At 34.9% G+C, this 24848-nt stretch overlaps 3 long non-coding RNA genes across 14 annotated transcripts; 2 read left to right on the forward strand and 1 right to left on the reverse strand.

Annotated features, from left to right (window-relative positions):
- Positions 1 to 11167: 11167 nt before the first annotated feature.
- On the reverse strand, positions 11168 to 15848 carry LOC123318590. 12 transcript variants are annotated; one of them, XR_006538362.1, is made up of 6 exons: positions 14880 to 15848; positions 13307 to 14827; positions 12259 to 12595; positions 12143 to 12203; positions 11823 to 12069; positions 11168 to 11707 (listed from the first exon to the last, which is right to left on the reverse strand). It is a non-coding gene; the product is annotated as an uncharacterized LOC123318590 (long non-coding RNA). The 12 variants fall into 12 exon arrangements; XR_006538369.1 differs by having other exon boundaries at positions 11823 to 12595; positions 13307 to 14279; positions 14410 to 14827; XR_006538368.1 differs by having other exon boundaries at positions 11823 to 12595; positions 13307 to 14287; positions 14410 to 14827.
- On the forward strand, positions 12840 to 13366 carry LOC123318596. The gene is made up of 2 exons (XR_006538376.1): positions 12840 to 12971; positions 13049 to 13366. It is a non-coding gene; the product is annotated as an uncharacterized LOC123318596 (long non-coding RNA).
- A 918-nt stretch (positions 15849 to 16766) lies between the features above and the next one.
- Positions 16767 to 17513, forward strand: LOC123318595. Its single transcript, XR_006538375.1, has 2 exons — positions 16767 to 17055; positions 17176 to 17513. It is a non-coding gene; the product is annotated as an uncharacterized LOC123318595 (long non-coding RNA).
- Positions 17514 to 24848: the final 7335 nt, after the last annotated feature.

Consider the following 24848-nt stretch of genomic DNA (forward strand, 5'->3'; position numbering starts at 1 on the left):
GAACAGGCATCCTTAGAGCAGTTCACTGTTCCTGTGACCCCAAATATAAATTGGTTTCTCTCCAAATTAGCCTATTTCCTTTTTAATAATTCAATGCAATCCACCAGCTCATTGTATGGAAGTACGGGAAGTTCTCTGCCTAATTTTCCTCTCACTGTGAATCCCGAGTATGTTTTTCCATTGAATGCGGCCTCACCATGTAAAACTATGTCCTGATCAATTTGGTCCTCCAGAGTTTGCAAATTGCTAAAATCTGTTAGCTCTATTTTCTGAACCTCCTCTGCCCTCCTTCTATTAAAAACTTGAATTGAAGTCATTACATATTTCTATAATTCTATATAATTATGCAAATCAAATGTGTCTTTGAGTAATTTGTAATATTTTTCTCTCCCATTCTTGAGAAATATGTATGTATATATGTAAAATGTAGGGAGGATAACATTCTTAGATCTTTTATTTTTTTTTATTTGTGTTTCTATCACCGTTTTATTGACGCTTGTTCCAAAGTCAACTTCCATAAGTTTGATGAAATTTTCGACTATAATTTCGGTGTTGACATCTTTCTTCTTTATCAATTCAGCAGTATATACATTGGCAATTTTTTCCATCAATGTTCCAGATGTACTAGCTGTACAAGGAGATTTAAAATGATGGGTGCCATTTCATAGAACATACTCACTGAGTTGAGTGCTAATTCAACCGCCCTCAATTCAAAGGAAGACGCAAGCGCCCTCGAAATGAGTATATCTCATTCTGACAGACTGTTTTTTGTCGTTTCGGAATATTTTTTGGTTATGTTCATTATTATCTTGACATAAACTAAGTTTGGAGGTTTATTCTTATTGTGTGAAATGGGACAATTCGATGAAGTATTCGAATCTGACTCCGACAGTGAAAATCAGAATGTCGTCGTGAATCGTATCCGGAAAAGATACATCCTAGATATGGAAAACCCGATGGAAATTCACGATGATTCTGAATTTAAAAGGAGATACAGATTCACAAAAAATTGTGTGTCAAATGTTTTATTTCCTTTGGTGCAGGATAAATTACAAAAAGACTCCAATCGTGGTTTACCAATATCTCCCATGATACAGCTTTTGGTAGCACTTCGTTTCTATGCGAGTAACAGTTTTCAGGTGAAGGCAAAAATATGAAATGATAGTCTGAATCGAATATATGCACTATTTTCAACAAAGTTATATAATGATCCTCCGAATAGAATTCCTGGTTTTGAGATTTCCAGGAAAATATGGTGTATTCTGAATCGTATAAGAACAGGTCACAGACGCAGCAATAGTATACTTTTCAGGTGGAATTCAGTTGAAAGCCCTATTTGTGAGTGGGGGAAATAAGAAATATCAGCTGGTTAATCATTGTCCCATTTATAAATTTCAGGATGCTTTTGGGGCTATACATGCAGTTTCCGAGTCATTTTTGAATTGGGTTATGAATTTTAGATCAATCAGACATATTGAATTTAATTTTATTATTTAACATTTTTCTGCTTTCATTTTCTTCCTTCAGATGAGAGTTTTTGTATATGTAATTTTCAAGTTCATCAACTATGTAATTATATATCTTTATAGCTTGATCATGGAGTTCTTCGTTGTTTAAGTCGATCTAGTATATCTAGAGCTGTGAAAAATATTTCGGTATGCTTAGCAGAACAGCTGAAGAACCACATATATTTTCTGTTGAATGTTAATGAATTCAGAAGGAAACTGCTGACTTTTACCGAATTGCTAATTTTCCAAAGGTGATGGGTGCCATTGATTGTATATTAAAATTGAAAATCCAGGAGATGATCGCAGTGAAGTTTTTCGAAATAGAAAGGGCTGGTTTTCGTTGAATGTACAGGTATTTCATGTAAACTTTTCTGTAATGTATCATTTATTACAAATAATTGTTTATGTAATGTGATATATTAATTAGGTAATATTAATAATTATTAATGCAATTATATGGTTCCTCTTTTCCTGCTTCCCTTTTTTATGTGGGCCTCACTCGGAAATTTTGGCTATTGTTGTAAGACATCCAGGTTCAACTCATGACAGTGTCATATTCTACAGAAGTGCTCTGCGAACCCGATTTCAAGAGCAACAGATTCCTTTCGTAGTGTGATTGAGGAGAGTTTTATCTGCGGTTAATCTGTGGGATTGCCAGCGTTTTCGCACTTTGTTTCTAAATTTGATCAGGGAGATGATATGCTGGGGAAGTTTGTCCTGGGGGGGGAGTTTTAGATGTAGTTTTATCGCGGGCGTAAATGGGGGCTTTCGTGAAATTCTCTACTTCCAACTCGAGGGTGTGGGCATTGTTTATGTTATTATTCATTTCTATTTTAGAATCTTATATTTTACGAAATGTACGCCAGTCAGTGTTTGAGTAGTCAAACACTAATTTTTCGGGTACTTTTTCGATGTTTCCTACGGTGATAGTGAATACTACCGGATTATGATCCGTGAAGAGTTCGCTCCTCGAATCTAAATCCGATATGTTGCTAATGTTTTTGGTTATAACTAAATCTATGGTTGAGGGGGTGGTGTTATTTCTGGGATAGTGCGTGGGATTATTTGGGACATGCAATGTATAATCAATATTGGCTTCAAGGAATTGAATTGATCTGTTACCGTTTGTGTTTGGGGTTTCACAGTTCCAGTTTTCGTGTCTAGCATTAAGGTCTCCGATAAGAAGGCAAGAATTTCCCCTGAGGAGGTTTCTAATGCAGTTCGTCGAGAATTTATTGGTGGGTTTGTTGTACGCCGCCGGGTTATCGGGTTCGTTGAGGATGATGAGTTTGTGTTGGTCGATGAAGTCTTCCAACTGGGAGCCGCGCTGGTCCCTTGAAGAGGAGAACCAGAGCGGGGACTTTGAGTTGGCGTCGAGGGTGACGAGGATCTTGCTGGAAGGGTGTAGTTGGGTTATGATTTCGTCTAGGCGGGTGAGGAATGGTGCGAGGCTGGAGCTGAACTGGCAGTAGACGTGAATAAGGTACAGTTACATGTTATCGGAGGTGATACATGCAACTGAGATGTGAGGGTCAGAAAGGTGATTGAGCTGGAGGATGTTTAATGTGGGGTTGAAGATGCTGATGACTGAGGAGGTGTTTTCCCTAGAATTAATGGTGCGGGTGGATAAGCCAAGACCTCTTACCTCGCTGAAGGCGTGGTACGGTTCTTGGATACAGAATATGTCGATTTTCTTCGGGCGGGCTAGATTTGTGATTTCGGCAGCGACCGTTGAAGATCGCTGCGTGTTGAACTGAACAATGCGGAGATTGAATTTACTTCGGAATCGAGGAGTCTATCCTCGACCTGAAGTTCTCCACTTGGCGAAGGTAAATTTGGCACAGGTTGCTATTGGCCGATGTCGGTAAACTTTTTCAGTTTACAATTAATACAGGATGGGGCTGAAGTTTTGTTGGGGCAGCTTTGGTGGTCATGCCCGGACTCAGAGCAGTGGCTGCAGTACATTTCTTTCGAAGTGCACCGCGAGGTGGAATGGCCGAAGGATTGGCTCTTATAACAACGGCGGACGCTGTAATGCTCCTGAGTTTTGAAGGAAGTCATGTCAGCGTAGGCTCTCCCCTGACGGAGGATGGCGTTCGCCAGACATGCCGGGGTGCTTATGATCACCTTGTGGCTGCCGGTCTTAGATGGGTATCGGTAAATGATGTTTGTGTGTCTTAGGATAAGACGGGGGTCGGTTTTGGCGGAGTCGGGTAGATTCTTGTCGACAATTTCCTTGAGGAAATTGCCGTCTTGGGAGATGTTCCTGGAAGGAACATCGTGGAGGAGGATCCTGGGGAAGATTTGTTTGGGCGAGCTGCATTCTAGGTCGCTCTTGATAAGATCTTCCTTGATGCGTTCTGCATCGCCCGGGGTAGGGATGTCAGGGAGTAGGTCGCCGGATTTGAGCTTGACGGCGGAGCGGATTTTGGCTGAGTGAACCTCCTTTCGGAGGGCCTCGGTGACCGATTTGCGGACGCTGTCGTGATCTTTGCCTTTGGATTTGACAAAGACCTTGACAGAGGAAGAGGGTTTTGGTTTTGGTTTATTGTTGGATGAGGGGGGCGCTTGCGTAGGAGCGAGCGTGGTTAGAGGAAGGGTTTTGGGAAGGTTGAGGGAGGGTAGGTGGGGAGGAGGGCGGGCCAGAGTTGGCAAGAGCCTTCTCTAGTCGGCTGCGCTCGAGGAGCGCGACCTCCAGAAAGTGTAATGGGAAACCGGTGGAAATGATGAGATGTCTAATCTTCAGCTTTCTTTAATTGAATCCCCCTATTCATAACAACAATAACAATTTATATCAATTGAGTAAGTTTGCGATTACAGCAAGTGTTGTAATAATAACTATTAATGCAAGGTGTTTGAAATCAATAACAATGATTGGTATTCAGGTAATCAGGTTGATTGCCGAAATCAGATCAATAATACAAAACATCTCTACACCTTCCCTTCCTGAGGAACGATCTTCACTATGGCCACTTATGAAGATCGATCCCTAAGAATGAGAAGATTCTTAACAATTCTGAAATTGTTACTTTTATTCGAAATATCTACTTGAACCCAAAATTACCATATATTTACATCGGGATAGAATAAGCGAAGATATAAAAGTCTTACTGCTAAGTTACATGTTTTCTTACCTACAGGTAGCTACCATCCTACTGGTAATAATCCTAGGTATAAATGAATGAAAATTATTACAAACTACTATACAGATACACTATCTCATATATCTCTTAATTCTATTTTTGTGCACAGTACTGCGTCTTCCATCTTTGTCGACAATTATGCAATTAGGCCCACTTGCAGACAGAGACAACTGTATAGGGACCTTTCCACCAAGGGTCAAATTTTTGTCTGGTTTCATTCGTTATGAGAACAAGGTCTCCTTCTTCAATGTGCAATTGAGAAGCATCTTTATCATGTAACTCCTTACGCTTTATTTTAGCACTTTCAAGATAATTTCTAGCTCTGTTCTGCGCGAATTGTAACCTAAAACGTATTTCTTGGTCATATGCTTCAATACTATAAAGAGGATCTACTCGATTATCACAGAATATATCCGAGCTAAGGTTAGCCCTTCTTGCAAAAACTAACTCATAAGGTGTATAATTGTGATACGTCATTGGGGTTGTATTGTAACAAAATGTAAAATATTTAGTCCACGTATCCCAGTCAGACTGACTTTCATTGATATACATTTTAATGAAATCATTTAAGACCCTATGATTCCTTTCACATCCTCCTATAGTCTGACTGTGATACGCTGTTGAAATTTTTTGTTGTATCTTGAGCAGTTCCGCAAGATTCGAGAAAACTTCATTCTTGTATTCTGTACCCATATCCGTTCTAATTTCTTTCATGGGTCCATATATAAGAATGAAATCCTCTAAGATTGCTTTCGCTACCGTAGGAGATTCTTTATTGTTCATTGGCGATATGACTACATATTTTGACAATTCGCACTGTATAGTTACCGCATATCGATTTCCTCGCGATGTTTTAGGAAATGGTCCAACGGTATCGATGCATACTATATCGAAAGCATTCTGAGGAGTTGGTGTTATCACGAGGGGTTGATTATGCCTTTTGTTAATTTTATTAATTTGACATTTATGACATTGCCTAGTGTATTGAGCAACATCCCTCGACATTCCTTTCCAATAGTAGAACGATTTTAATTTCTTTAGCAACCGCTTTTGTCCACAATGACCACCATACATAGGATCATTGTGATACTTTTCAACTAATTTTAGTCTTTCATCTTTATCAACAATTACTATTCGTGGTTCAAGTAAAACTATGCATTTGTTTCGTAAAATGTTTTGCCCCACTCTCTTGAATTCATTTATGTTAAATCTCGTAAATATGGGATCATTCACATTCATTCTTAACCCAGATATGCCTGAATTATTTTTTTTCAAAATCAGATTACTTTTTCAATGGAAACTTGTTTCAAATATATCAGTCTGATGATTTAGTTCTACAACTTTTGTCAAAAATAGCAAAATATAGATTAGATAGGGTGTCCTTTTAAGAGGACAATAGGAAAATAGAATATAAATATGATCACATATTGCACAATTTTTATTCAAACCAAAATAAAATAAATTTCGAGAAAAATGCTATGAAATATTTCACATTAAATGAATATTTAATCATTGCTTGTGATATGATATAAAACAATCAATATGAAGTGCTACATCACATTTGACACATTTTGTTTTTACTTTTTTATGGCACACTCGACATCGTGTCTGCTTCTCTTGGGAACTCACGAGATGATCGATCCTATCAAATCGTGAATCGACGTTCTCAAGACTGGAAGGCCTACCCCGTTTTCTGGATTCCGTGTTTGATTCCAGAAGAGCTAGTACAATCCTTCTGCGAAAAGTCAGTTGGTCCAATTTACCATTTTGCAACCTGTGTAGTTGCCATGCATTTTGTACTATGATGTCCAAACAGTAGCAAATAATAGTGAAATACCACTTTTTGCCGCGGATGTTGGTTCTGTATAAACTAATGTTTTGGTCACATCGATCCACACCACCCATGTATTGATTATAATTTTTGATAATTTGTGGCTGTGTCACTGCAACTTTCTTGTTGTGTATTTTGCTGAATCGTGAAACCATTTGCACAGGATGGGTAGAATCGCAATTCGATGCAATACAAACCACATTATTGTCATTCCATTTCGTCACAATTATTTTATTGTCCGAGGACATATATTCAAAATATCCCCGTTCTTTTTTTTTTCATGGCTTTCTTCTCTGTGAGTGGACATCCACATAATCGGTTCTCACGTATTGTACCTGTACAACGGAGATTTTTCATGGATAGTGCTTCTAGGAGTGGAATTGTAGTGAAAAAATTATCGCAGAATATATGATAGGGATGAGGACCCAGCTTGCGCAAAACATCTGAATATTCTAAAACGACAGAAGGTCCTAGGCCAAACTCTTTATAATGTGATTTTATGACTGATTTTGCTCCCTGATATGGCTCAATCCAATTCACATATCCTTTACTGGAACAACCTAACCACATTTTGAACCCAAATCTGATGGGTTTATTGAGAATACATTGTTTACATCCATGTTTTCCAAAGTACGGAACCATAGACTCATCAACGCTATGATTTTCGGAATGCGGTGCATGTTTTAAAGAATTTTGATTCACAAGATTGAGGAGAGGTCTGATTTTCGCGAAACGATCATCTTTATCCAATAAATCATTATCACAACAGTGTAAGTTACTCATAATGAATTCAAATTTATCTCTGGATAAAGCATTTACTACCAGGTTGTTATGAGAATCTTTTGAATTTTCCCAATACATTCTACGTCTGGGTAGAGGAATATATCCACTCAAGAGAAGAATTCCGAAAAATGATTTCATTTCACTCTGAGAAACGCTGCCAATTCTATTCCTTTTGGCCGAGTAAATGTTAGTGTACCCAACAAACATGTCAACCAATTCTTTATCAAAAAAGTATTCAAATAATTCAAGTGGTGTTGAATTGTTTACTGCTGAAGTCATTTCTGCCCATTCAACAGTTTCAGTTGTAAGATCCACGTTTTGCCATTCTCGATTTTTCTGATATTTCTTGGAACTAATTTGTAAAAATTTCAATGGAATGTTATCTTCCTCATCATCCGAATCTGAATTTATAGCTTTTAATTCCGCTTCAGCCAAAAGCTGACTACCTGGAAGGTTGTCAATTGAAACTAGATTCTCTTCGCCAGAATCTTCATCGGTGAGGTCGTTATTGCAATTCAGAGGGGGAAGTATGTTAATTTGACATTCCTGCGGAATTTCTCCATCGTCAATATCTTCGAGAGCCGATAGAACATCATGAAGTGTTACGCCACTGGAAATCCAAGAAATCGAAATTCAGTATCAATATTCCTATCGTCCTTTCAAAAGGACAGTCATGTTCAAACATGAATTTCTGAATGCTTATAGGTGATAATGTTTGCAAGTTAGTTTGTTCATACTCTTCGAAGCTTTGTTGATGCAAATTAACATGGATCTTATGAATATTATCATGAAATAAAAAATAAAACTCACCTTGCCAATTTTAGGCCTTGGGCATACGGCATATCAATGTGAGACATTACAAAAACACTCTGTTATTTGTAAACAAAACAAGTTAAGTGACTGCAACGTCTTGATAACATTAAAGAATACTATAGTCAGGATTCCTACAGTGGCGACATCTATGGATTACTTCTTAGTATTTCATAACCATCTGATATACAGTGAACTATCAAATGTCCTTCTAAAAGGACAATAGGCATATCTGAGTTAATGTTTTATAATCTCTTTCACCAGCCAACTGATCAAGCTTAGACAATACCTGCTCTAAAGCGAGGTTATCGCCATTAGTGATTGAAATTTTTACATGAGTACTCACTTTTCTCTTATCATATATTAACATATCAATTTCATAATTTTCGAGAGTGCTTTTTCCTATATTTTCAACCTTGAATCTTAAATAGGGCAAGTTCAATGAATCATAATTATTTATTGAATTATAAACTTTTACTTGGTTTGTTATTTGAGCCGCTTCAGCATCTTTTTCGCTTGGTGTATTGTTCGATGACTTCGACCTTGACCTAGTCACCGCAAGAATTTGAGAAGTGTTATGATTAATTTCTTTAAGGTCATCCATGTTTATCCTAGACAATGCGTCTGCACAAACGTTCTGCCTGCCTTTGATATATTCAATTTCAAAGTTGAACTCTTCCAAATCTAATCTCATACGTGTTAATTTAGAACTTGGGTCTTTCATCGAAAACAAATAGACTAACGGTTTATGGTCAGTTTTTATCAAAAATTTTTGTCCATACAAATAGCAACGAAAATGTTTGACAGCCCAATGAATTGCTATGAGCTCTTTCAGAATCGTCGGTTTATGTGATTCTCCTTTAGTAAAGGCTTTGGATCCGTAAGAAATTGGAAACTCTTGTCCGCCAATAATTTGAGAAAGAACGGCTCCGCATGCTAAATTTGAGCTATCTGTGGTCAAAATGAATCGTTTGGAAAAATCTGGATATTTCAATATTTGTGGGTTGATGAGAGCTTTTTTTAGTTCAACAAAAGAATCTTGACATGATTTGGACCAGATGAATTTACTACCTTTTCTTGTTAATTGATTTAATGGTTGAGTTATTTCCGCGAAACGAGGAATAAACCTTCTATAATAATTGCAAAACGCAACAAATCTTTTAACTTCATCTGCATTAGTTGGAGTTGGATATTTGTTAATTACCTCGAACTTTGAGTCGTCCGGCAGAATGCCTTTGTCTGTGATTTTGTGGCCTAAAAAAGTTACTTCGTTCCTGAAAAAATTGCATTTTTCTGGATTCAACTTTAAATTGAATTTTCTACAAGTTTCAAAAACTTCTTTCAAGTTTTTCAAATGATGATTCTCAGAGCATCCTATTACAATGAGATCGTCCATGTAGAGGAAAGCTTTTTCTGGGGTTAGACCTGCAAAAGCGATTGTCATCATCCTTTGAAAACTATTAGGACTTACAGATAAACCAAAGGGTAGGCGTGTAAACCTGTAGGAACCTGATTCCGTACTGAATGAAGTTATGTCACGGGAGTCTACGTCCAGTTCAATTTGATGAAATCCTGAATATAAATCAATAACAGAAAACCATTTTGCTCGACCTAACTGATCCAAAATGTCGTCTATACGTAGAAGAGGAAATTTATCAGCAATTAGTTTTTTATTTACGTTTCGAAAGTCTAAAACAAGCCTTGAGGATTTTTGGCCATTTGGTCCTTTTTTTGGTACTAATAAAATGGGGTTATTGTATTTTGACACTGAAGGTTCTATGATTTTGTGTTGAAGCAACTTTTGCACATGATTTTTAATGTCTTCCTTTTGTGCCATTGGTAGCCTATAATTTTTTGTGTATACTGGTTTCGGATCCGATAATTTTAATTTTTGTTTGTAAAAATTATTTACTGTCAAAATATCATCTTTCAATGCAAAAATATCTGAATAATCTTTACATAAACTAATAACTTCTGATCGAATGAAATCCGGCATTTCCTTATTTAGTTGATTCATTGGTTTTTCATGCCTATCATTATGATCAGCATTAATGTTATAGATGTTGAACTTATCTAGACTTATTACTTCTAGCTGAATGTTTTTCAAAATAACACTTTCGAAAGTAGTGTTCATGATTTTTACCAAACCTTCTCCTGGAGACACGACCGTTCGTGCAATGAAAACTGTTCTTTATTCAACACTAATACACTTTCCGAAATATTTTTAAGAGATGGTATTTGCCTAATTACTTCACAACGTGGTGGTATATGAATTTGGTTTTCCTCAACTCCGCTTAGAATAGGAACTAGTAAGCCCGTAGATCTACCTTAATTGGTAGATTAGTATAAACCCGTAGATCTACCTTAATTGGTAGATCAGTATAGCCAGGAGATCTACCTTAATTGGTAGATTAGTATAAGCCCATAGATTAGTATAGCCAGGAGATCCACCTTTTAGGTAGATACGCGTATGCTGATAGATCCGCCTATGTTAATATATTCGCATGGCCAGGAGATCCAGCTATAATGACATATTCATTCTCATTCACGTCGTCGGTTAAATTGTCGAGCGGTTACTATTTATTATATATCAAATCAATTTTTCCGATTGTTCTTTACTTGTTAGTCATAGAAAAATCGCTCATCTTTCTGAGATAGTTTTTCGCGCAGAAATTTCCGAAATATTTACTCATATATTCACCAAATTATGTTCTTTCCAGAAGAGTGATGCGAATGATCTCATATAATGTTCTCCTTGTTCATATCGGTTTATCCGAAGAAAAATTCTATCATCCAAATGATATCGGAAATTTTTACGTCCATGTATAATAAATTTTTCATGTTACGCCTATGTTTATTGTTAGGTCTATGGACGACAGTCACTGTCATTTATCAAAGAGGAACTATTTGTATAAATTTTTTCTGTGATATAAGAAAAGTGCTCTGTGGTTCAAATTCTCTAACCTATCATAAACTTGGATGGGTAACATGTAAATTATCAAGTTTAAAGTTAAAACTTCATTTTGAATTGTTGAGTTTAATATTTCATTGTGGTTTTGATGGATGACTATTTGGGACAATAAAGAACGGTGTCATTATCATTTGTTTCATTCTATTTATTGAATATTTCAACTTTCAATATAACAGTTATGCAATGGATGGATAAGAATAATTCCTCAATTAAAACAAACTATGAATTTTCAAAGGCAGTAGGAAATCCGTATTTCAGTGTAACAATTTCAACAGACATTGTCACAGTTTTTCTGAAAGAATTCTTGTCAATACAATTATCTTCATATTGAGCTTGAATATCAGCATAAATCAGAAATATGCAGTTGGAAAAAAACCTTATAAAAGAGATTCCATGCTTTTCAAGATTTCATTCAGTTCATTTTGAAAAGGAACTCACAAAATTCCTTCCGCTACGATGAAAACAAAAATGAGAATAACTTGCCAAAATTCTATGAATAAATAATTCTAATGCAAAAACTCACCCGGATAATGTATTCCAATAATCATAATATTATTTCCATTGAATAAATTAATCGAAAACATATTTTTCTTTGGACCTCGAATGAGTAAAAAGGAAACATCACCGGACGCTGCCCAACTGCTTGGGAATTGCTAAAAATCTATTGTATGCAGTTGAAATGAAGCAAAATGATTATTGATTCATGCATTATAAGATTCAATTCAGTTTCCTCCAATAGAACCTCAACATGAACTCGAGAAATGTCAAAATTCTACCTTTTTCTCATGCATTTTTCGGATACTTCTGGGTCGTTTTGGGGGCTCAAAATGATAAATTAGTAAAATTTAGTCCTTCCTGACAAAACATAGCCCGTCTCCGGTACGATAAATGATTTCGTGCGTCCTCCTTATTCCAAAGAGTTTTGCATATTTTGTCGAAAACGACCTTTATCAGAAAATATTTTGGGACACTTCTGGAAGCCACCACATCCAACCATACCTGGTTCTTCCTGCAGAAAATAACCTAAAAAAATAATATTTATTTTGATTTGCTCAAAATTGTTAGATATTTTTTGGATAAAATCGGAAATACCTACATTCTATTAGATTTCCCACCAGCCAATTTAGTTACAATTAATTTTTTGAAGAATATTGCATCTGAAGTGAAAAAAGAAGTAAATTCCTTTCTCCGGTAGTTCGAAATGCTAGTCACCTTGATAAAAAGGATAACATTTGCTGACAAATTGTAATTTAGGAACAGCAAATAGAATCAACCTTTTCTTTTTCCACCTTGAATAAGTAAGCACTTGCATCTTTCTCGGTAAACGGTAGAATGGACCTTTTTCAGAAATTATTTTAGGAGACTTCCAGGGCTTCGATCTTGATGTTCCCCATACAATAACGGAAAGGCAATTATACCCATACATATTTGAATAGGAATTATCGTCTTGAAGGAAAGCCCGATTCATCATACTTGGGACTATAAATACGTGTTTCGAAGGATTTTCACTTATTTTTATTAATTTCTCTAAGGTTTTGAATGAAAATTGCTCTAATTATACATGACAACTCTCAGTGGTGAAGTCTCTGTGGTTTTCCTTCTACGAAAACGAAGAAATATGAAAATGGGATATGGGCTAGTAAGCCCATAGTTGTTGTTGTTTTTCTATGAAACATAATCAAAACTTATAGTAGTGCTCTGTGGTCCAAATTTTCTAACCTAACCTATCATTCTGTTGTTATATAAATGAAAATGAATGAGAAATGCTTTTCCTTTTCTCAATGAATCAAAAACCTTATGTGATACTGTCACCTAATCTTCTAAATCTCACATTTTCCGACTCTTACTTTTGTTATCTTTAGCAAATGTATATTTTCTACTGGGGATGTGTCTATAAGAATAATACTTAAAATACAGGGAATTATGTAAAGATTTATTCGAAATATATAATAATCAAATCATATATTCAAATTTACTCAGTATAATCCATGAATTGTTTCAGGAAAATTATATAGATGATGAAAAAACTGCATACTAGAATTGGGAATGAAACAAAAAACCCAAAACAGTTGATGATATTAGCAAAAATCAGTTTTATGCAGTTAGAAGGGAGCATTTTAAAAGAGATTCCCTGCTTTTCAAGATTTCATTCAGTTAATTTTATTTTGAAAAGAAACTTCTTCCTTCTCTACGATGAAAAAAAAAATGGGATTAACTTGCCAAAAGTCTATAAATAGAGAATTCTAATGCAAAAACTCACCTGGATAATGTATTCCAATAATCATTATATTATTTCCATTGAATAAATTAATCGAAAACATATTTTTCCTTGGACCTCGATTGAGTAAAAAGAAAACATCACCGGACACTGCCCAACTGCTTGAAAATTGCTAAAAATCTATTGTATGCAGTTGGAATGAAGCAAAATGATTATTGATTCATGCATTATAAGATTCAATTCAGTTTCCTTCAATAGAAACCGAAGAATTCCTTTCTCTACAATGAGCATAAAAAATCTAACCGCAATATGAATTTAAAAATGTCAAAAATTCTACCTTTTTCTTATGCATTTTTCTGGTATTTCTGGGTCATTTTAGGAGCTCAAAATGATCAATAAGTAAAATTTAGACTTTCCTGACAAAACATAGGCTGTCTCTGAACCAATAAATTACTTCATGCAACTTCCTTATTTCAAAGAGGTGTATTTTCTAATGGGGATGTGGCTATAAGAATATTTGAAGTACAGAGAATTATGTAGAGATTTATTCGAAATAATAATAATCAAATCATATATTCTGATTCACTCAGTATAATCCATGAATAATTTCAGGAAATTTACATCGATGATGAATGAACTGCATACTGGAATTAGGAATGAAACAAAAAAACCAAATATAGTTGATGATATTAGCAAAAATCAGTTATATGCAGTTGAGAAGACACATTATAAAAGGGATTCCCTGCTTTTCAAGATTTCATTCAGTTCATTTTGAAAAGGAACTCACAACATTCCTTCCTCTACGATGAAAAAAAAAATCTAGCCTTAAAATTGGAATAACTTGCTAAAAGTCTATAAATGTAAAATTTTAATGCAAAAACTCACCCGGATAATGTATTCCAATAATCATTATATCATTTCTATTGAATAAATCAATCGAAAACACATTTTTCCTTTGACCTCGAATGAGTAAAAAGAAAACATCACCGGACACTGCCCAACTGCTTGAAAATTGCTAAAAATCTATTGTATGCAGTTGACATGGAGCAAAATGATTATTTATTCATGCATTATAATATTCAATTCAGTTTCCTTTAATAGAAACCAACAAATTCCCTTCTCTACAATGAGCACAAAAAACTAACCTCAACATGAACTTGAGAAATGTCAAAAATTCTACCTTTCTCTTATGCATTTTTCTGGTATTTCTGGGTCATTTTAGCAGCTCAAAATGATTAATAAGTAAAATTCAGTCCTTCCTGACAAAACATAGCCCGTCTCCGGCACGATAAATGACTTGGTGCGACTTTCTTATTCCAAAGAGTTTTGCACCTTTCGTCGAAAACGACGTATTTCAGAAATTATTTTGGGAGACTTTCAGGCCTTCGATCTTGGCCTTCTATACAATAACGTAAAGGGCATTTCTTAAAGGGACGAACGCTCTATTTGCTTTAATCCAACGGTCGCCCTAAAAGCCCATACATGCCTCGATACCATCTCATACTTTTACGACAGTTTGTACTTCTAATGAATCAATACATGTTTGAAATGATATAAATGCTCCTGAAAAAGAAATTATTTATAGGAGGAATGAATTGAATTCCCACGTACTTACCCCTTAGTGCTCGAGTTTTCTTGAAAACGATCAAATTTCTTCAGTTTGGTGTTATTCCTTCGAATGAAAAATGAATTCGAGAAATGTCAAAAATTCTACCTTTTTCTTATGCATTTTGGGGGTATTTCTGGGTCGTTTTAGGAGCTCAAAATGATTAATTAGTAAAATTCAGTCCTTCCTGACAAAACATAGCCCCTCTCCGGTACGATAAATGACTTCGTGAGATTTCCCTATCACAAAGAGTTTTGCACCTTTCTACCTTTTTCCTATGCATTTTTGGGGTATTTCTGGATCGTTTTAGGAGCTCAAATTGGTTGAAACTTATGATTCGGTCCTTGCTGATAAAACATAGACCGTCCCCGGTCTCGTATATGCCTTCTACGATTACCGTTATCCAAACAATTTTCCACTCTTCCCTCAACGGCAGAATTTATATGAGAGTTCGATGCTTGTCATTCCCGTGCATATTTAGATAGAAATTATCGTCTCGGAATCCCGAATCGTAATATTTGGGACTCTAGATACGTGATTTGAACGATTTTCACTCATTTTTATCCATTTTTCCAATGTTTGGAATGAAAATCGCGTGAATTATTCATACGTGACAACTATCGATAATGACGTCTCTGTGGTTTTCCTTCTACGAAAACGAAAAAATGCGAAATTGAGAAACGTCAAAATTACCCTTTTTTCTTACGCAATTTTCGGTTATTTGGGGGCCGTAAAGGTGGGCGAGAGTGTCAACTGAAGAAATTACGGTCCTTCGGGATACGACATAGCCCGTTCCCGGACGCCGAAAAGTTTCCGTTCGTTTTCCCAAGCCCCCAACGTTTGGCCATATTCGCCGTCGACGGCAAAAATCGTCGAAATCGAACATTTTCGGAAATTATTTTCGAAGACTTCCCGGGCTTCGATCGGGACGTTTTATACAGTTTCGGAATCCTCGTTTCTCGTAGGGGCGGTCGCGAGCTTCGCGAAGTGCACTTCGGCCCGTGAATTGATTGTGAATGTAGCTTTATTGAATGTTTCAACCACAGAACTTCCGACTCATGTTTACCCACCTTGGATTTCTGTCTTCGATTTTTTCATTAATTTCAGTGAATTCAAATGTTAGTTTTAAGAGAACTCGGTGCGTTAACGTTTTGAGTTAGTTTATTTCAAAAAATTTGGGGAATTTTTCAATTTTCAATGAGAATACATAGACATAGACACATGGACTGAGCAATGTCAACATGAAATCATAGATGTATAATACTGGTATTATAGGTCCATGCATGAAATTGGCTTTTTTTATAGAAAGAGAGAAATGATCGTCGGGAATCATTGAACTCTATGGGAACCCATAGAGTTCAATATCGGGAATTTACCTGTCTCTTTCCTCTATCTACGGTGTAGACCATTCAAAATTCTAGAAAGAGACAACTGTATTCCCGACGTGCGTTTTTCTCTGTCACTTTTTTTTACGATATTTCATGCATAGATAGAAAGGGAAGGCACAGTCCATGTCTATACGTCTATGTGAGACGTAGATAGAGGAAAGAGAAGATACCGCATTGCGCAGCTACGAAGGAGAGCTTTCTGTGTCCAACATCAACTTGTTTTTGTTTACGTTTACCCCAATCCGAATTTATGTTTTTCGGCATATTTTCCACAAATTACACAATTTCCTGGCATGTTAACACCGAAATTCTTGATACTCAAGTCTTAAAACGCACGAAACACTATTAAATCGAACACAAATACGATAATAAACATTCGAATATTGGGGTAAACGTAAACAAACATGGAGTAGATGCACAGTAAATGTCAACAAAAACATAGAGATGTTGGACACACTTTTCTTGTTGTTTACGTTATCTTCCCCTTCCTCTATCTACGATGTGAGAATATAAATAATGGTTTTGAGGTTAAGTTGGTTTAATTTTAGTTGGGACAGTGAAAATACCATTTTTTCGAGATATAAATTAAACGAATTAACGATTGGATTTAGTTATTTAAGCGCTGAACAGAAAATATATTAAAATTAGACTGATATAATACGAATATTGTCAATTTTTATAAGAACTTTAAAAAATCATATCTCCCAAATTACAAAAGTCTCCCGAAGTTGAGACATGTACCAATCGATTTTTCATACAATACTTTATCTAAGAAAAAATCGATGTTAAAATTAGAGGTGAGTACTAATCTCAACAGGAATAGCAAATGGAATCAACCTTATTTTCAACTTTTCATCTACGGACACGTACTTTTATATTCATAAATAATTCGTCAATGCATTATTGCTTTTGTCCAGCGTCTACTGGGACTGTACGGGCGTGAGAGGTGAGAGCATTGCATCGACGGAAAAATAGAAAATACGCTCGCCTGGCAATCCGTTGACGGATTCCGTTGCTGCTCGATGCGTTTCTACTGGACGTAGTTACAAATGTTAGCAGGCAAGCAGGTGGATTTATCCGTTGCGATGCAATCCGAGATCCGACTCGGCCCTCCTAATGGACACTCAACATCGTGTTATAAATTAACTTAATAGTTTAAATTAATCTTAGCATATTATCCGACGATCGAACTTATTTCATAGCTTTTTCATTGTTCTGTATGAATGGAATTAAATAAATAAATTTTTTAATTTGATCTTCTTTATTTATTTATTTTTTCTTTTTCCTCTTCTCCCATTCCTTTTTCCCTTTCTTCTATTCCTTTTTCCTGTTCTTCCTTTTCTTTTTCCTGTTGCTGTTTTTCTTGTTGCTTTTGTTTTTTTTCCTCTTCTTTTTTTTTTCTTCGTTCATTTTTTTTTCTCTCCTATTTTTCCTATTTCGAAAATTGTTGTTTCGTCCTCTTCTTTTATGGTTGGGACGTCCTCTTTGTGATATGGCCTTTAATATAAAATAGTTCAGCTTATTTCGTAAACAATTTCATTTTTTACAATTCACTACATTTATGGATAGAAAGTGTTTTTTATTAAGGTTTTTCCCTAATTTCTTGTATCATACACCAAATTGTATGGTGTATGCAAATGAATAAAAATACGAAATGTAGGAAGAAATATCGGGTGAGAAGTCTCCTCTTTGGTTTCAGTTAGATTTCTTTATTGAGTATTGAGTATTTCTTCCTACATTCTGAATTAGTTAAGTCGACAGTTTCTTTTCCGAATAAAAATGCATATAAATTTTTTGACTTGAATTTTTTGCACGATATTTATTTATGCTTATGATCCATACAGAATCGGCCACGATTGATGATATCTTAGATGTTTTTTCAAAATTTGTGCAGATTATCATTTAATGAAAATTTATAGAAGAATAAATCGCAGGGTTGATGTTTGATTTAAAGTTTTTTAACCAATCGATGAATGTTTTCTGACAATATATTATAGACATAGGTACGCCGATGACAAAGAGGTGATTTTTTAGAGGCAAGCTTGAAGGTCTACTGAGCAGGTTAATGCAAACCGCTCTCAGGATTATGGAAAAATGATGCGTGGAGGGAAGGCTAACTGTCAATCCTTCGAAGACAACACTAATTCCTTTCAAAAGAAAGAGGAATATTGACTTCAGAGCGCTGGTCCTAAATGGCTAGTCTCTGAAATTTTACAGTGAGTGCAAATATCTAGATGTTATTCTGGATAGCCAACTCAACTGGAGAAAACACATAGATAAAACTCTTTCCATAGCCACGGTGACCATGTGAACTTGCAAAGACTCTTTGGAAAGACATGGGGCATAAAACCGAAAATGATATTGTAGCTATACACAGCGGTAGTACTCCCTATTGTCACTTATGCGTTTCTAGCATGGTGGACAAAAGCTGTATAGATCACCACACGCAGCCGGCTGCAGAAAATGTAAAGCCTGGCTTGTGTTGGTGTTACGGGAGCAACTGGGTTGGACATATGAAGATCTTGAATCAATTGAACTCTACCTCTTGGCAAAACCATCGGATGTTATGCCAATTATTTTCGATTTCGGAACGGTCATAGTTAAAAGTCTTAGTGCAATAAGTTTTGTAAATCATTTGGACAAAAAGTCATTCACATGGTTTACTGATAGATTAAAATCAGAAAGGGGTACAGGCAGGCATTGGCGTATATGGACTTAAACGAAGGATCTTTGAAGATCTGGAAAGTGAACCCTCTATTTTACAGACCGAGATACTGGCTGTTTACTTATGCGCTCAGGAATGCCTTAAAATGAACTTCAAAGGGACGCATATCTATATCACCAGGGGTAGCCAGGCCATGCTGAGATCCCTGGAACTACATTGCCAGGGATCTCTGTTGACGTAGGAGTGCTGTAATATCATAATGCAACTGGCCGGAAACAATAAAATAACTCTACTCTGGTTACCAGGGCATTGTGGTGTGAGAAAGCCGATGAACTTGCAGAAAGAGCACCAAGGTTAACACCTCCTGGACCTGAACTTTTTTGTGGGCTTGAAAAAAACCAACGGTCCAACAATGGGAGTTGAACAATAGAATAACCTTCTGGAGAAACATTCCTGGGCTTACTCAGTCAAAGAAATTCGTGACGATTTCACCAACCTACACCAGAAAACCGCTGTCACGAGCTGAGCTTTGGGTGATGGTGGGACTGTTTGCAGGGCACTGTCGGTACAAATGATATTTGGGAAAGTCAGCGGATGAGTTTTGTAGGCTCTATGGATCAGGAACAGAAACAGCTGAACACCTGGTACGTAAGTGTCTTGAGCTGGCGGATTTAAGAACTAAACATATGGGGAAACTGGTTCTGTGGATACTCATGAGATAACAGCTAAGATCCTTAAAGATGTTATCGGTTTTATCAATACCATTAACGACCTCCGTGGGTTCCGATGAATGAGTAGAGTAGAGAAAAAAAATTTACATGGTCGCAGTTCCCGAAAGGCTAATCGAGCTACAAGGAGCCAGTTCAAATAATAATAATAATAATAATAAATAATTATAGACATAAGGCTATTGGGTATTTCAATTACCTATCTTTAAAATCGTTGGAAGCAGTTGTTCAGTTACCTCGTTATTTATCGAATAGGAAATTTCTACATGTTCTTTTATTTCATTAATTTGTTTCGTATAATTGTTTTGTTGGGGCCATAGTTAACCGTTTGAAATTTTCTTTATTAACAATACTATTTTATTATTTCAGAACAAAATAAATGAATTTTCTTTATATTTTGTAATTGCGAGTTTTAAATTAATTGTAAGAAAAAATAATTTACTTACGTAATTGCACGCTCTCGCATACTCCATCATGAAAAATGAATAGTTTCTGACTATATTCTGTAAGCAAGAAGATCAATTTTTGAATTATTTCGATTTATTATCAGAATTATGGTATTGTTATTATCAGACAGGGGATGTAAGAAAAAATGTAACAAACAAAAATTATAATTTAGTATTATATAGATTGAAAAAATGTAAATCGTAATAGGAAATGTTTTTAATAAGGTTGCGTTTACAAACTTACTCCGAGATTATAGAGTATAATATCGATTGAAATTTAATCTCCTGCATCTTTTGAAGGAGCAAATCAGACGAAAAAAAAATATTGCTAGAAAATAAACGAAAAATGAAACTTTGAAATGATAAATTGACAAATGCCAATTGACAAACTGAAAATCTAAAATTATGAAGATTTTTATGAATTCGTCCGATGGAGACTGATACAGACTCCGAAAAGTAGCGAAGTTTTATCATTTTGGAATTCCATTTTCCTTTCATTGTCAAGTAACATTTTTTTCCAATTGATTCGCTCTTGACAAATTAGGTATTTTAAGAATTTACGCAGGAGCCAATCGATTATTTAAATTTTTTAAATTATTTTGTTTCAGAGCGCTTCGATTAATCAAAGATTACTCAGAGTAAATTTATGAATACAACCATAATAGCCAGCAGGATTACGTTTACAAATAAGTAATTCCTGATACTTCGCTATCTTTTTTTTTGGATAATACTTATTCATATAATATCAAGAGTGAAACTTAAGTTATCCATGATTTCTTATGATCCGTATATACACTTTGGTTTCTTCTGGTTAGTAAGTAGGTTGTCCGTATATGTAGAATTCCTGACAATTCGGTTTGATATCTATCACCAGAGTTACCACTCTGGTAACTTTCGGTTTCCAAATGACGGACCATACGTGTGCTTGAAAAGGTAAAGTAGTTGGGGATATGAGATAATTTACAGAACATCAAATAGAGTAGAGAAAAGTTATTTACTGTTGATTGAGTCAAAAAAAATTATTGGGATACACAGTCACGTTCAAATTAGAAAACTTTTTTTAATTCACTGAGTAAATTTGTAGATTTCTGAAGATGCTAATAAAACAGTTACTCTAAACTCGAATGAATTGAAAAGAGTCTTCTAATTTGAACCTGACAGTGTATCCCAATAATTTTTGTTTGAACATCAAATGTAGACAATATATATCATAAATTACTTCTGGGTTGGATCACAGCCCTCTTAACACATAGCCGTGATGAGGGGAAGTTTGGCAACACAGGGAAAGGCCTAGAATTTTTAGTTCTCGTATCGTGCTTGCCGGCGTCGTGTTGTCTGTAGGTTATGTGTAGTTTTTGGTTTTTTGTTTTTAGTGCTTGAAAGTGCTGTGAATTGTGTGCTGAAGGAGAAAAAAAGGCTATGAGTGAAGTGAATTGTATGCTGAGTAAAAAATTCTATGAGTGAAGTGAATTGTTTGATAAAAAGATTGAAAAGAAATGAAGTGAACTGTCGTTTGCTTGTAGGATCTATTTCGTATCATACCTAATAAATGTTGTAAATCTAGCAGCAAGGCTATAATAAATCTTCAGAAAATGATTATGTTAGTATATTTTCCTTCTCCAAAAATTCCAAAATAAATAAATACATACATACAGTGCAGTTTGCGAAAATCATTTTGATACTAACGTACTAACGATATTGTGAATTGTGAAATTTTATCAAATTTAATATTATAAGCTGATAGCATTTCGAGACAGTCACCACTGAAACATTTATCTATGCCAAAGAAATGTCCACAATTGAAAGAATGTGGAGTTTTTGAAAAAGTCATCAAATGTATCCAAATTTTTCTTGCTACATATCAAAAACAGACTTGGTAGAATTAAAAGTCGTAGTATTGAATTAGAATTTAATATTGGTGATTTTTCACGGACTTGCAGTTGTGAAAGTGATTTGAAAAAGTGTTTTGTATCCACTTCGCTCAACTTTTGTTTACATATTCAATTGAATAATCATGTGAAAAATATAAACTATCAAATCCTTTCCAACTCTCTAGAAAAAAGAAAGCAACAGTTCTCGATCGGGATAATTTATTGAGATTACCTAAAAAATAGAGAATTGGATAAAATGGGAATACGATAGTTCTTCAAGATTCACCTCTGTCGATTGTGATTATTTATGTAGGAATTTGAATTTCATATTTATATTTTGAGTCAAATATTGGTATGGACAATTCTATTTCAGTTTTGTTTTTTTTTTGTGAGAAAATTTATTCAACGTACAGTTCTTCTCAGTTTTTGCTCAAACCTCCTTAACTGTTAACTCATTTATAATATTTGGACTCATGAGTTCATTTACGCAATTTTGTGGGAAGAGATGACACCACACCTTTTTGTTGGTTCTTGATGAACGATAAATAGGGTTTAAAATATGGAATATTGCCACAATAATTGTATTTTTCATTCATTCTTGGTGCTATTATAAAGATCAAATTATTTTCATTAACTGGTTCTCGAATCATAATATGATCAGTCAATCCAATTCTTTGACCAAGTATGGCTTAGGATAGTGTCTTATAGATATTTTATTAAATTTGAGACATCCCATGTCGATTTTTAGAGTACTAATTGAAATGTATTCGAAAATCGCGCTCCTATAGCGCACTAACTGCGGCCTTCCGCACCAAGCTATTTGCGGTGTTGTGACATAGTGTTCATGGCTCTGTGTTTAAGAGGGCTGTGGTTGGATTCACAAATGCACTCTGAGCATGAAACTCTAATAGTTCTTTTAGAATTCAATGACTCTAAGTAAGCTACGGAGTAAGCTCCGTTTACCGAACACTGCTTACTTGAAGCGTTCACAAACATATTTTAGAGTATACATACCTTAGAGTATGTATACTCATACTCTTCTCCAGGAGTAAATTTATGAACACAACTCTGTAGCAATCTAAAAATTATACGGTTTTTTGACAATAGGTTTGTTCGTAGAGTGGTTCACAACGGTTGTGAACTGTATAGAGCAAGCGCAAATGGATTTTCGTCCTCCTAAAAATGGAATTGTGCTTGCTCTGATCAAAGAGGAAGTTAATCTTTGCTCTGATGCTCTGTTCAGTTCACAACCGTTGTGGACCACTGTACGAACTGATTTTTCAAAATTAGCTGACCGTTCGTTGCCGTGGGGCACATAAAGCATTTTTTTTTCTTGAACCGGTGTGTGTTAATTTTTTTAAATTTTTATACTTTCGCAGCTAATGAGAAGATGCCTGCTTTTTATTGTGTATTTAAGGGTAGAAGTAAAAATGATAGGGACGATGGAAATGTTTGAAGAACATCCGCCGTTTCGAATTTCTATTAAACGAATTGTTTATGATTAGGAGATCTGACGTCGGAAACAATTTTTTTTCCAAAAATATTCATGAAATATAATAAATTCACTAAAATGTCACTAAAACTTATATAAATCAATCAAGAGAACAGCTTGTGTGCCCCACGACAATGAACGGTCAGCTTATTTTGACAAATCAACAGAGTACCCTATTAGCATGGTTTAATTGGTGTTGTTAATTATTATGAGACTAATATTTTATAAGACAATATACTTATTTATTTATTTCAGATATAATTCTAATAAAAGTATAGGTAAAAATTTACTCTATCTAATTGTAAAATTAACAATTGAGTGCAAAAATTAATTGCTTAGCAATATTACCAGTTTTTAAGAATTCAATGTTTATAAAGTTTCCAGAAAATCTCAAAAGTTATAAAATTTGGAAGAGCATCTGTAACATCAGACCGATCTTCAATATTATTAATAGTTTTCATTTATGTAGAGAGCAATTCTCATGGTCAGGTTTAAGTGATTCTAGGAATCTGAGTAATAAATGATAAAACTTTTCCTAGATATTACGTTAAATTTCTGGAAATAACTACATTCATTTAAATTCTAATAAATTTCAAGTTTCATTCTTTACTTGTGGTTGTTCGGTCCAAGACTAAGTCAATTGTAACATTAATCTTTGTTCAACCTAACAGAACAATGAATATTAACGATATTAATTTCAGATTAACTTGAAACTTATCTTGAACCTAAACTGTGTAACTGGACATCAATGAATATTCCAATTAATTTAAATTTTTCCAAAAATTCTGTAGGGCATTGAATATAAATATTGTTACGTCTATCTTATTCGGAATCTTACTGATATTGAATTGAGAAGATGAAATTGTTAAATTTCATCTTCTCCCAATAATCTTCAACCAGATTCTTATAATTTTAACTTACAACTCAATTATTGATTAATTTATGAAATATCAGTTTAAAAGTTATCATTTATGGTGTATCGATCTACTGAAGTAAAGGTTTTGAAATATTAAGTGTTTTTAATGATTTATTAATTTTTAGGTCTGACTGCACAGTTCAGGTTAAAGCAAAAACTGAATTTGAAAGATATTCAATTGCAAATGAATATGATTATGGGATTATAAAAGAGATATGAGAATACTTAAAACATTTATCAATATATATATAGTCCCTAGCCAGTTTATTAGACGCACTGAGGATTTTTTTTATTTCTACTGGTATTGCCCAAGGAAAAAGCAGAATATTTGAATTTCATTTCCACTAAATGTCAGTTTTATCTACGACTCTTATTAAATTGTTCTATTTGGCATTTATTTTTGATGTTGTAGTATTAGTACTTAAGTATGAATCAGTACTATGTCTTCCAGTGGACGTCTTGCATTCTGCAG

Source organism: Coccinella septempunctata, chromosome 8, assembly GCF_907165205.1.
Source record: "Coccinella septempunctata chromosome 8, icCocSept1.1, whole genome shotgun sequence".
Taxonomy (NCBI): domain Eukaryota; kingdom Metazoa; phylum Arthropoda; class Insecta; order Coleoptera; family Coccinellidae; genus Coccinella; species Coccinella septempunctata.